This window comes from Gymnoscopelus microlampas, assembly GCF_963454915.1.
Source record: "Gymnoscopelus microlampas genome assembly, chromosome: 10".
Lineage (NCBI taxonomy): Eukaryota > Metazoa > Chordata > Actinopteri > Myctophiformes > Myctophidae > Gymnoscopelus > Gymnoscopelus microlampas.
Window position 1 is genome coordinate 31956534 of NC_139947.1, and position 14101 is coordinate 31970634.

The window sequence follows — 14101 nt, forward strand, 5'->3', positions numbered from 1 at the left end:
AGCTGAGGGCATTTTCTATCTGCCTGAAGTCAATCTCTTCATGGGAAAGTATTTGTGGTAGATTATATCATATTGTACTTGCACCCTCATTGGTTTTATTATCATATTGTTAAATTCAAGAAGACCTTTAAAGAAAAGGTGCTCCCAAAGGTACTTCGTCAGATTTCATCCATGCAAAAGGTACCACCATCCATAACCACAAACACAGCCTCAAAGACTGCTGTGAACCTTGTGAAAGATTCCCCTGAGCAGTGTGTGTGCGTGTGCGTGTGCATGTGCGTGTGCGTGTGCGTGTGCGTGTGCGTGCGTGCGTGCGTGCGTGTTTAATGAGTCTATTTTTTTACATACGTATGTATGCATACAGTACACACTGTACATAAATATGCATGTTTGTTTTAGACAGAGTGTTTAGCTACTTGTGTATGTATGCACGTGCTGCATGCATGTGTGTTGAAAGTGCATGTGCTTGATGTGTTATAGTGTTTGCACGCTTATGTATGTGTGCGCAACTGCGCATTAGTTTATGTGAGGCCGATGCAACGTTAGGGGGAAGGATGAGTTATTGGGGGGGTGATATCTACAGCACAGGAGGGAGAACCATGGGAATGGAGCTCATTAACATTTGAATCAGATTCCAGCAGCAGGAAAAAGACAGACATTCACTGCAGGGCCTGTTGTTACGAATGCCAGTGGTAGATGAGCAAAATCATTGAGCTGTGTGCAGGGGTCAAAGTTAATCCTCCCATGGTGTGCTCCAAAAGTGGAGCCAAGGATTTCACAGGCCCATGGAGGGAAATGTGGATCAAACAATAGCAGAGTGCATCAATTCAAAATAACCGGTACAATGGGCTCACGTCGTCTGATGACTGTTACGAAGCAATGACTATGTAAATGACGTTGACTGGTGGCTGTTCTAGCAATGACTATGTAAAAATAAATACACTTTACCTGCCAATACTTTAATACCACTCTGTGACCTCAAATCTTTTTAATCCTCCGCTACTCAAGCATAAAAGTTCACAAACTAAGTGCTACATACTGTCTCATGTTGAGCATGAAGAGATACTCAGAAAAGGAAAGAAAAAAAACAGATCGACAGCATGAGAATGACATGCCACAACAAGTGACATTTCTGAGCGGTGGTGAGGACCTGTTATAATTCCACCCAACCACAAAAGAATGGAGTGTGGCATCATCTACAGTCTGATATTTGTTTGATGTCTTGTTGTTAAATTGTGCTTTGGATTGTGTAATATGCTGCGATTTCTAACAAGGGCTGGGCAATATATAGATATCGTGATATGATACTAGATATCGTCTGGGATTTTTTATATCATAATATTGTGATATGTCTTTTCCTGGTTTTAGTAACCTGCATTACAGTAAAGTGATGTCATTGTCTACACTTACCTTACTGTTACTGTTTAATCATTATTTATGGAAAATCTCATTGTGTAAATATTTTGTGAAAGCCCCAATAGTCATCCCCACACAATCGTCCCAATGTTGAGGTATTTCGTCCAAAATATTGTGATATCTGATTTTGTCCATATCGCTCAGCCTTATTTCTAGCCAGTCAGTCTGGGATTGTAACCATCAATTCAGGCTCTCTGGGACCAAACTATGAGAGAGTTTCCAATGATGACTCATTAATAAATCTGCTGGAGTGGGACCATAAGTAGACGAGATGTTTACTTCCTAGACTGGCGACTATGACACATTGCCCTTGTTGTCAACAGGGTTGTGTATGCCACAGAGTATTTCTGTATTTCTGTCTCAAAATGGGAGTTGTCTCCAAAAGAGTGGCTCCTAACAGAGAGGGCACTGTTCAACAGCAAAGAGTTCAGTCTGAAAGGAGTGAAGAGGATTTCAAGTGCCAGCAAACCATGCTCCTCGTGCGCATATAGGAATGCAGCCTTTTGTCCATCAAGCTTGTGTTAACACCCCTGGACGTGCAGCATGGGGCTTTCAAGGAAAGGGGCAGTAAGGAGGTTGAGGACAGTATGTGTGTGTGTGTGTGTGTCCTTACTCCCAGATTACCATAGTTCCTGCTTCACTCTAGGTGGTCATGGGAGAGAAGATGGTTGGCCCTATTCAGATGGGTTGCAAAGTTATTTGTGCCCCCCTGTGTGAAGGGGTGATTCCAACAAACAGTTGTCGGCTGGAGCAGTCACGACCTTTGCTCTTTGTTTTCTAGGAGCTGGCAGGGTTCAGAGGCGGAGAGCCCGAAACCGTGGCAACTGGAATACTGGTGTCTGTGCAAGAGGTTTGACCAAGGATGCTTATGGAGACGTTTTTAGCATTATTGAAGCCTTCTCCTTTCTGATGTAATGGCAGGTGAAAGTTTGGTGGAAACCACACGATGGTGTAATCTACTATCTACATGCCGTTTTGTTGTTCATGATACTACACATCAGCAAACATGCCACACAGTCAGAGGAGATAGTGGAATTCTAACAATGAGCCTTCTATTTCGGATTATGACGGAGAAAGTAAGAATTTAAGCATTTTACAAGAGGACAAGCGGCCTTCCAAGAAAAGCTCTGCAACTGTCCACAACTAGCTACCCCCCCATGCTCGCACGCATGCGTGTGCGCACACTCTCACTCACTCACTCACTCACTCACTCACTCACTCACTCACTCACTCACTCACTCACTCACTCACTCACTCACACACACACACACACACACACACACACACACACACACACACACACACACACACACACACACACACACACACACCCACACTACTACACTAATACATAGAGATTTAACCAGTTCAGATTCACTCTTCCATGCATTTTCCAAACAGGAAAAACCCAAAAGGATCGCTTGAACTTGAACTACAGTGAATAGGAGTCCAGCCACTCTTAATGTTGTATAGAAGCAGGCGGTATGTGACTGCACAAACTGACACACACACACACACACACACACACACACACACACACACACACACACACACACACACACACACACACACACACACACACACACACACACACACACACACAGCAGGAAAGTGTGTTGAAACAGCTTAGCAGAACAATCAGCCACGCTATCAATTAATGAACTGTAAAATTGGTCTCCTTGATGTGTGTTGTTTGTTTATCCTGGGCAAGGGTGCAATGAATGGAACCACACTGGAGTGATGTCAATATGGAAAGTGAAGCTCTTAGGCCAGTGTAAGTTTGCATTAGAACTTAAGAACACATTGAAGTTTAATATTGACAACTCTAGACTGCCACCGAACATTATTTCTCATTTTGTCAAGCTAACATGGGCCTTCAAGAGCAAATTCATCAATGCTCACCATGGAGATTGCCTAATTTATGCATTTATGCATTATCTGTAGATTATCTGCTTAAACAGTACTTCTGAATAGCTGATATGCTTCAATGCTTTCTCTAAGACTATTAAATCTATTGATATGTAAAAATCTGTGATTGTTGGACTACTCTGGGAGAGCAAATACATTTTGGGTGAGCTATTTATTTTTTTACAAATATAAATGAATTACTTAACAAGAGGAATTCTCAAAAATTGAGCTTTATCAAATGCTTTCTCAAATACACCCGATGCATTCAAACCGCTGTTGGATATTTGATGCCAGATGCAGCTGAAAATAAACATGGCTGATAACTTGAGCACTTATAAACTCACCGACACCAAAGCTGTTTCTGGGGGGGTTGTTGTTGTTGTAATCGGTTTCCCTGATTGGCTAACCGGACCTACCTAAATATGGTAGTAGTGGGTACCGCACTGAGTACTCTGACAATGGTTAGTGTACAACAAGTTTATGACAACGTTTATACATTTCCCATTGATTGTAATATCTAACGATAGTACTGTGGTAATGGGTACTGCACTGGGTATAACAACGGGTACAGCGAATACTCTGACAACAAGTACTACAGGTATTGTATAAGCAAGTGAGTGCATTCCTGACTGACAATATTCCTGATTTTTACTTTGGTCCCCAAGTAATTTACTTGGTGTTTACTTGGTGGTACCTCGTGCTTCAATGCTTCAATTCCAAAAGTATTTCAAGCTCAACTACCACAGAAAAGGATCAGCTCATTAAGATCCACAGACTCTGTGAAGATGGGCTCACGTATGAATGACATTCCCTTGTGAAGTTCTGGATGAGTTGTCAGGCAGAATCCCCAGAGATTACAGTAAAAGCAATGAAGTGTTTTGTACATTTTGCAAGTGCGTATCTCTGTGAAAGTGATTTTTCCACACTGGCATACCTGACGAATACAGGCCAAGGTTGGACCCAGAACATGACATGAGACTCTGTGCCTGTCCACCACTAGCCCGGAATAGACAAAATCTGTGCACCTGAATAAACAAAAAGAACCTTAGCTCATAACCCCACCCATCACACAACAGTGGTCATAGTCACCTCCCCCCAAACAACAGTAAGGCTGTTAGGTACTGTACTGGCTGTTCCTGGTGGGTAACAGTGGAACGGTTCAGGTGCTGACAGCAGCAAAATGCATTCACTAACTTCTGTGTCGCTACACGTTTGGCACAATTTCAAATTCTCTCAATGAGTGATTAGTTATGTATTGCCTGGACATTATTTATGGCCTTGAATTTCAAGTTGTTGAATACATTTAATCAGTTTATCATTTATGTAAAAGATGTGTGTATACAGTGTGTACTTACAGATCTTAAGATGTCTAACTGAATGCCAGGCCTACAAAGGTCCAGATCAGTGAAATATAGGCTAGCAGCCTGTGTAAGTCTAGTATGCCAAGGTAGTTTCTGTCAGTCAGATAAAGAGAGGGCCTTTTGTGGGGCTGCTAAGCCTAGTGTATGTGTTATGTGCCTAATTCAATTAAACATATGAGGGGTTAACTTGATGGCACCAATGATACACAGTTTCATCTAGCTTTGCATCATCCAGCATTCAAGTTCAAGTGTCTATCAAACGCACAACAATACGGAGGGTAGAGAGAGAAGTCATTGCTGGTAATGGTTGCACTTTGAGCTTTCCTCAACAGTGAAAGAAAAAGATAACTACAATATGTCAAAGTCATAGTTAGACATGTACAGGGCATCCAGGTGGTATAGAGGCAAACAAACACAATTAGCAATGTTTGCGGCTGGGAAACCAGCAGGGGATTGTATCCTTGTCGCTGTACCAGTAACTCCTGGTTGGTCAGATCGCCTGTTCAGCAGGGAGGGGAACTGGGGAATATAGCGTGAACCTCCAATCTCCTGGTGCAACATCTCACTGCCATGGGAAAAGAAGCGGTTGGCGAGTCCATACGTACTAGAGGAGGCATTTTTTACTATTTGTGAATAGTATTTTTATTCACTTTTGTTCACCCAACAGATTAATAACCACATTTCTCGACTCTGGGGGATTCAGCATTGTGCAGCACGTACAACTTCAGGTTGTGATTCAAATAATGTAATATTTTTGAATTCATAATAATAATAATTTTGACAAATTTGACAAATGTGGACACCAGGGTTAATGTGGTTAACATACTGTTTTTACTGATATTACTCCAATAGATTTTGTCCAAACATCACGCAAATCAGTACACATCTCTATTTTTCATATTCCATCCTGATTAGCTAAGATTGGCATCTAAAGTTTGCAGGAGTGGCTCATTTTGATCAAAATACCTCAAATCATAAATGCAGCGTCCGATTGCCATGAAACTGAGTAAGAAATTACACCCTTTCCCATTGTCCTGCTATAGCGCCACCATGAGTGTGGTTATGTGACACAGATCTGTCTGATAATTCATATCCCATCCTGATTGGTGAATTCCGTACAAATGGAACCGACTGGCCCCTATCGGCCAATTTGGTTCCATGTGTACACTCTCAGAGTTACATACCTGTAAGGGTCCATTTGGAACCCCCTCAAGGAACCCTGAAAGTCCATGGACCCCACTTTGAGAACCACTGTCCTAGATTTTTATTTGTATTCGTTATTCGATCGGTACTCTGTATCGACCGATACGCAAGTTATGGGTATTAGAATCGGTGTCGGGAAGGATAAAATGGTAACGGTACAATTACATTATGATAAAGTGAGTTTTGTATCTTTGATCTTTTGACAACTGAGTGGGTTATACTAACCTGGAATCCTGATTCGCTACGTTTTCTTTTTTCTCACTTCGCTACTCAGTCTCACTCAGATCCTATTTGACTTGTATTTCCATTATGTAGGCAAGTCAGGAAGAGACAAATCAGAAGCCGCGGGCTTCTCTCGTGTGGGCACGGAGATAGGAGGCTTTCCAGACTGTGAAGAGAAGTGAGAACCCCCCCCCCCCCCGCACAGAATGTAGCGAGCAGGCTGGATCCCAGGCTAGGGTTATACAGCATGCTCTTCTTATTTTGAAAAACACCCTTTATGTCACTTGGTGAAGGGAAATGCTTCTGTGCCGGAGCTCTTGTGACTGCAGTCTGCTACCTCGTTACACAATTGTGTTTTGTGAAATAAACGCATATTGTTATTGTTGTATTGTTATTAGTGTGGTTGCCCTAACAGGACAACCAGACTATTGTTATAGTCAAGCCATCAACGCACTGTGAGTGTGAACGACCCAGTCAAATCTATTCAGCATCTTAACGATGGTGGTTGAACAATTAAGCAACACTTCAACAGGGGTTAGGTATATTGGAGAGATGCATTATCCCAATTTCCAACACAGAGATATCCTCTTTTAAGTGTGTTTTTGTTGCTCATAGAATTACATACACTAGGTAGGTTACAATGACCAATTTATAACTGGATATTCATAATAATTTGAAGTCATTCTGTGCATGTGATTAATTTGGATCTATATGGACAGTTATGTATAGATGCCAGCCTAGCTCCACAAGTAAAACCAGAATCATCAGGCCATAATCGATAGCCTAATTTGTTACATGTAGGCCATGGGTTTTCAACTGATTATGAACCAGGGACCACCACCCTGACTGAGAATCAACCTGGGGACCACTGTTGTATTGGGAGGGGGGATATGAGCGTGGTGTGGGGGGAAAAGCTTGACATTAAATAATGGCTGTTAAGACCTTAATTCAATTTATTAATTTGAGGTGAATTAAATGAAGCCCTTAACAGTCATTATTTAACGGAGATATGCTAGTGGTCCAGAGCTCATAAAGAAGTTTGAGAACCACTGATGCATTCCTTTCCCATGGTTGCCCTTATTCTGTTCTCTTAACCTTCCATATTAAACTCACTGATTCATTGCAACATATGTATGAGCAAGCACATGCCGATTGATATGGGCACATTTCCTACTAATGATGACTCAACCAGGTAAACAGGTTCAGTTTCCCTTGAAATTCTAACTCCCATTTCTGTGGAAGTTCTTGACATCCGACTTCCAAGTAACTGACAACATTGATGCGTCATCATACATCATACTGTTTCTCAACTAACGGTCGATAAAATAAAATATAATACAAATCTTCACTTTCCTACATTACTAAATGCATGGTCAGGGACCACATGGAATACCTTCACGGACCACCAGTGGTCCAAGGACCACCAGTTGAAAACCCATGATGTAGGCAACAGTGTAGTCAATGTAGTTAATAATTAAAAGGGCAGAGTGACAAAAGTTGTAAACTACTGACTACCAAATATTCAACTTTCTTCAATCTGACCAGGATTCAATGGATTTCCCACATAGGTTGTTGCACATAAGCTGAGAACACTGTCCATTCTGCTACCACTACAGACACTACACTGTGCATTTAGCAAGACTGACTAATGTTCTAATCAATGTGGAAAGCAAAACATCTGACATATTATCAGTTTTAAATGTCATGTTGTTGTATTTGATGGGGAGGGTTTCACGATACATACATGATGTTGGGCAAAATGATATCGATATGATACATTATTAATGTTCTTTTCTCATGTATTGTCACATTTTTATACCACGATAGGCTATATCGTGGGACAATATATCGTGACACTCCTATAGGCGGGGAGGGTTAATCTTTTTTTTAATCACTTGGGGAGGGTCATTGATTTTTTTTTTTAGTCAAAGAGAGGGTCATGGCATTTTAGATTAGGGCACATGCATTTTCTCCAGGGGTACCCTTCTTTAAAAATCGACCTGTCCCTTATATGTCAGGAAATAGATGCGATTATATAAAAGTCAGAGGAATTGTCTTCACTAATTGACTTATTGTGTGTATATTTAATAGGTCACTGCTGCCCATGCATTAAAGGCAACTGTTATTGATATTATCTTTGAGTCCTGGTATCACCTTAGTACAGTAATTTGAAAAGTTTTAGTTGCGATCATATCCACCATAATTTCAATTGTGTTGAAACGTGCTGATTTGAGTACGTTTAATTTTTTTTCAGGCCTGTAGCCTCATTCTGCTATTTTAATGACTTTGCAAGTGGTGTGGATTATAATTCCAATAAGCACTGAAAAGGGGTCTTAAATGTAAGTTGCTGAAATGCACATACACCTGATTATGGCTTTGCCAAGCATTTAAGGGTGAGCGCAGCAAAACCCTTACACCAAGCTCTAATTAGACAATTACAGGGGTAACTCTCCGGGAGAGTGATGGGTGGAGACAGAATACTTGGCATGTGGTAACAAATAATCTGGTAATACCTGCCCCATGGACGATGGCATTTTATTACACTACTTTGACAAAAGAGGTGGGGATTGCGGAATATTTTCTCTTTATACAGTTTTATGTATAATATAGTCTCTCATCTGACTAGGGAGTCATTTTCCTTGAAAAGTGCATCTCACGCCACCGGTGTCAAAGCAATGGCATTATGACATTTCAACGGTGAATCCCACTAATGGGTTGCATTCAGGCTCTTTTCATAAGAGCTGTACTCAGACAAACCACTCACCATCTGGCATTCAGTGTTTATCTGTAATAAACCTGTAATAAACTAAAATGCCAGTGAGCAGTGGGTGTGAAAAGTTAAATTCATGATGTGAAGAGAGTGCTCTCATCTAAATGAGCAGCACTATATTTTAAAGGGAGGGGGAAAAAAGAGAAATATGTTGTGTGTTACAGTTAATGTTTGTGCGTATGGTGTGAGTTACAGTTAATGTGTTGCTGTGTTAGTATTTTGGGGGTGGAGTCGTGTGTGCTCATGCTGGCACAGATGCACCAATCATCGGTGAGATTAAATGGGTAAATGGTGCAATGGTGTAAAAGCACAAGTTAATGTGTTCATTCATCCACAGTAAAATCTGGAGTGCTTTATAAGTGACAGTCCATTTTTAGCTGTGACCACTGAGCTAGTAAAAGCCACTCAGTCGGTCAATCGGTCAGTCTGCTGGTCCAACATTTTCAAGACTAAATCAAGAGCTGATCCCAGCTTATCACGATTTACGTGATTGTTGCACGCTCACATTCACACTCTAGAGTCTCTAGATTTTGCTGTGTATTATTTCCAAACTAATTATGAATGGGAGATAACTTTGAGGAAGCACACCAAAATGTACACACAAATGGAGGTATTTAAAAATTTGGGAGCAAAGACAAACCTTTTCTATTCCACGTAGGAAGTTGTGGTGCTGTCAATGAATGCTTAATGAGTATTTGGCTGAAACATCACAACGGGGAGTGAATATCCCTGGATTCACCAGTTACTACATCTCAGTCAAGCTGAGTTATACAATGAAAGAGGTTCGACCTCTTTCCTTGTTATAGCACTGCAGAGGCTAGAATAAAGAACCAACCGTAGCCAATTGCTCTGGGCTACTCAACCAGCAACACCCCATTCCCTCTCAGAGAGAGAGAGAGAGAGAGAGAGAGAGAGAGAGAGAGAGAGAGAGAGAGAGAGAGAGAGAGAGAGAGAGAGAGAGAGAGAGAGAGAGAGAGAGAGAGAGAGAGAGAGAGAGAGAGAGAGAGAGAGAGAGAGAGAGAGAGAGAGAGAGAGAGATCTCACACTTTTTGGCTGGACGCAGCAGGCGTGCCCTATAGAAGAGCATGTTTTTGACTGACCCGACAACATTACGCTGCTTGTACTTGTATACATTAGTGACAAATAAAACCTTCCTGATTCTTGACTGACAGACTTGACTGCCTGACAGAAACCCCTTTCCCACTCGCAAGTAAAGCCAGTAATTTACTAGTATTTACCATTTTGACATCCTGTGGAAATAGCTGCCGATTTAAAATGCAGGTATATTTTGTAGCATCAATCTCACATCTCCTTATCATGTCAAATGACCTGTGATGTCCTCCCGCCTCATGAGTGTGAATGACAAGTGTCAGAGCAGAGTTAAATTAGCCGGTCTGCCAGATGTCTACAGATGGATAGTCAATCTGTTTGTCCCAAATACATATTTTATCATTCCCAAATGCTTATAGACACCTCTTGCATGAGCCTTAAGTACAGTAACCGTTTCATTCATCTACTGTGGGAACAAGCACATGATTATTAAGTATTAAGTATATATCATTAAGGGCAATATGGGAATGACACTCCACTGCCTATGCTGGCAATGTATGTACATTTCTTATCCAGCAAGGTAGGCCTACTAGTCTCCAAGAAAAAAGCATTTGAGTCAGTCACTCACTCTCTCATGATGAAGTTACATCGCTGGTTGGCCAGTTAGCCCAACAAGGTAACTATTCAAACACCGTTTCTAGTGTGTAGATTTCATATCCAGGAATTCCCATTATAACCACAAACGATAACAACAATGCCTCAAGCAAATTGCCAACAATTTTGCACAATGCAGATTCATTGTCCAGCCATATCTAGGTTTCACCTAGCCTTGTTCATTTTCATAGTAGACCTTTCAAAGGCTCAACAATTTTGCATTTTAATTTTAAGTAGATTGATTTAACATACAGCATTGATATACTGTATTGGCATTTAGATGTGGGGGAGAATAAGGAATTTGTTTTAATTACATGGCACAATGGCTCAGCCTCTCATCATTTAAAAGATCAAAGCCAGAATAATTGGATTGACAAATGGCTGCATGGGCCGCATAGGGAATTAAGGCCTATACTATATAATACACTGAAATACACCTAATAAAAATCTAATTAACTATTAATGATTTTAATAGGCCTATTAAATAATTATGAAGATGAAATCTCTGAGTTGGGTCCAAATTCTATTGGCGTGATGTACACGTAAATATACCATTAGGCTACTGGGTGCCAAAAGAGTGGGTGTGTTGCAAACGACAACCTACTTTGAGTCAGCACAGGAGGGGCGAATCTCTACAAATTAAGTCGAATACCAAAACGCTCGCCCCAAAACACAGTCGCCCCAATGCAAATCCGGCGACCTCGGAACGGTCGCCACCTGCTATTCCTAAACGTAACCCCAGTAAACTATGCTTAAACCTAACCTTATTCCTAAACTTAACCTCAGTAAAACGATGCCTAACCATGAAGTTATTTCTTACCTTATCCACGAAAAAAGTTTGGGCGAGTGTGTTTTGGGGCGAGTCTTCCGGTTACCATTAATCAACATTGTAAACCTAAATCTCTAGTGGAAAATTAGATAAACTGGAAGCATGCTTGCATCAAAAGTTAACGCTGCAACTAGCTTCAGTAGCAAATTGCCCCAATCTACATTTTCATTAAAAACACCTCACTAGGCAACTAAGTATACCTTTACTCAAGTAGCCTAATGTACTTGAGTACAATTTTGAGGTATTTTCACTTTACTGGAATATTTCCAAATGTAGGTACTATTACTTTACTATTTATTTCTTCATTGCAGGATTGATACTTTTACTTAAGTAAAGACATTGAGTATTTTTGTTCCACCACTGATGAAGAAAAACACCTCACATAGGCTAATAATAGCCTACAGCTGTGTTTGCATCCGACTGCGCTGGATTTATCTAAGTTTCTATGAGGTCCCAACATGTCGCGCAGCCTGGAAAATATAAAAGGTATCGTTTTTTCTGTATTTGTTCTGCTTCTAAAACACATTAAATTGCTCATGAGAAAATAAAATATAAAGTAGAACATCTTACCCATCAGATGTTAGTTAGAGCCGTTGGCATACAAAGTCTCATGAAAATGCAAGTTGTCTTTTCTCATGATGTTCGCCGTGTGGAACAGGAACTTGAATTGAAGTTATTGTTGCACAGATCCTACAGACAATAGCACAAAGCAAACTATTTATTTGTAATGCGTCATAAATTTACCATAGGCCCTATATAATTATATGTCTCATTGATAAAGTTGTACAGTGACTAAACAGAGTCTCTGGCATGTGTCTCGGCGCCTCTGCAGAAATGCCTGAAACTTTGACTGACAGCAAATAGTGCGTGTCAACAACTGTGGCAAGTCAAGTCTCGGGAGGGTTCGTCGTGCCGTTCGTCCCTGTATTTAGAAGCTGTCAACAGAGGTCAAACCAAGTGCAACGTAACGTAGGTGTAAAGTAACTAAGTACATTTACTCAAGTACTGTACCTAAGTACAATTTTGAGTTTTTTTTTTTTTTTACTTTATTGGAGTATTTCCAATTTGTAATACTTCTACTTCTATCCACTACACCTCAGAGGCAAATATTGTACTTTCACTATGTTACTTTGCAGCTATATTTATAAAACACACATTAACCACTTTAGCCCTATTTTACACATGGCTATTGGAAAATAGCCGATCTACAAGCTCACAACGCATTGCATCGTGATGCATTGTGAGCTTGTAGATCTGCTATGTTTAACATTTTAGTAGCCTACTTTTACTTATGGTACTTTAAGTAGCCTATATTTTGAATTGATGCCAATACTTTTGTACTTTTACTCAAGTAACATTTTTGAACACATTCAGGCCTTTTACTTTTACTCTAGTATTTTTACATTGTGGTACTGCTACTTTTAGGCTGAGTAAAATATCTGAGTAGGCCTACTTATTCCACCACTGAGTGCAACGACTTTGAACTTGAAGAGGATTCTAATTGTTCAGTGGGACCGTGTTCATTCAGCTATGACATAGATTCATCATTTAAAGGATAATATAAATTAGTCAACATTGATTGATTTCGGTCCACTACAGCCAATACAATAGGCTACTCTTCAGTGCTAAAATCTTCATTATTTCCCTTCTCTTTGCATTCGTGTGTGCGCATGTGAGCGTGCGTAGTGGTTCTCAACCTGTGGGTTGGGACCCCCAGGGGGCCCCCAAGAGATTTTTTTGGGGGGGTCCCCAGATGACAGTGAAGTGACAATTTAACGACTTTAAAGACCTTTTTAATACTTTTTTTTTTAAAGAAAGAAAAGAAAAAAGACCATTACTGCAGCGTTTTGAGGCTTGTGAGCTTGTAGATCTGCTATTTTCACAATATTTTTCTGTGGGAACTGAGTTAAACTAAATGTAATGCCTCAACTCCTATAATTCCAAGTGTTGGGGGGGGGGGGGTATATGATTATTTTGAGTGGTCCCCAGTTCAAATATGATTATTTTGTGGGGTCCAGCCAGAAAAGGTTGAGAACCACTGTTGTAGGCTAGTAAGCTTCAATCTAATACTCCAATAAACTAGCCGGACAGTTGGGCCCTTGAGAACACTGGACACCATATATAGAGGTTCGGCCACTACGCTGCCCTCACACCTACGTGGCACTGCCGATCTAACCAATATGCCTGAGTCATAGTGTTTGGGGCTTTGTCAGAGTACTTGCTGTACCCTGTGACTGTTTCTGTCTGTCTACCTGTTTCCCTTTCATGCCTATATATCTGTATCTGTCAGTCCTTGTCCCTTTTATGCCTACAGTATATATGGAAATCCATGATGTCATCAGTATATCCCCATATATGGGCATGCTGATGGAGTGCGTTGTTTGCATTTCTTGGGACAAGCTTGCTGGTGATCAATTTATAGTCCAATTACATTTTGAGAGTTGTGGTTATACAGTAGGTGAGTCCTCCTGGCCCTGGGGTGGAGGAGGGGTGTAGTCTTACTTAACAGTTTGTTTTGAAAGGTCTGTAGTTTTGTTTGTTGTGACTTGGGGGTGTTAATGCATTTGCAATTTAGGCATTTAGCAGAAGAACATGTGGAGCAAGCAATAGTCAAAATTACACTGGATGAGGGCTCCGGCAAGAGTCCTCAGTGCACTCCTGTGCACGAGGAGATCCTGCCTAAAAATC

General features: G+C 40.8%; 1 protein-coding gene across 4 annotated transcripts in view; it reads right to left on the bottom strand.

Moving 5' to 3' along the window:
• Window positions 1-12277, bottom strand: part of LOC311053829 (neural cell adhesion molecule L1-like protein) — an 86018-nt gene extending 73741 nt beyond the window's left edge. For 2 of the 4 annotated variants that reach the window (XM_084069530.1, XM_084069526.1), the window contains exon 1: window positions 11984-12276. The gene's annotated coding sequence lies outside the window, so the exon portion shown is untranslated. Of the gene's footprint in view, window positions 1-11983 lie in introns of all 4 variants that reach the window. The other 2 variants (XM_084069532.1, XM_084069531.1) reach the window with 1 other exon arrangement.
• Between the last annotated feature and the right edge of the window lie 1824 nt (window positions 12278-14101).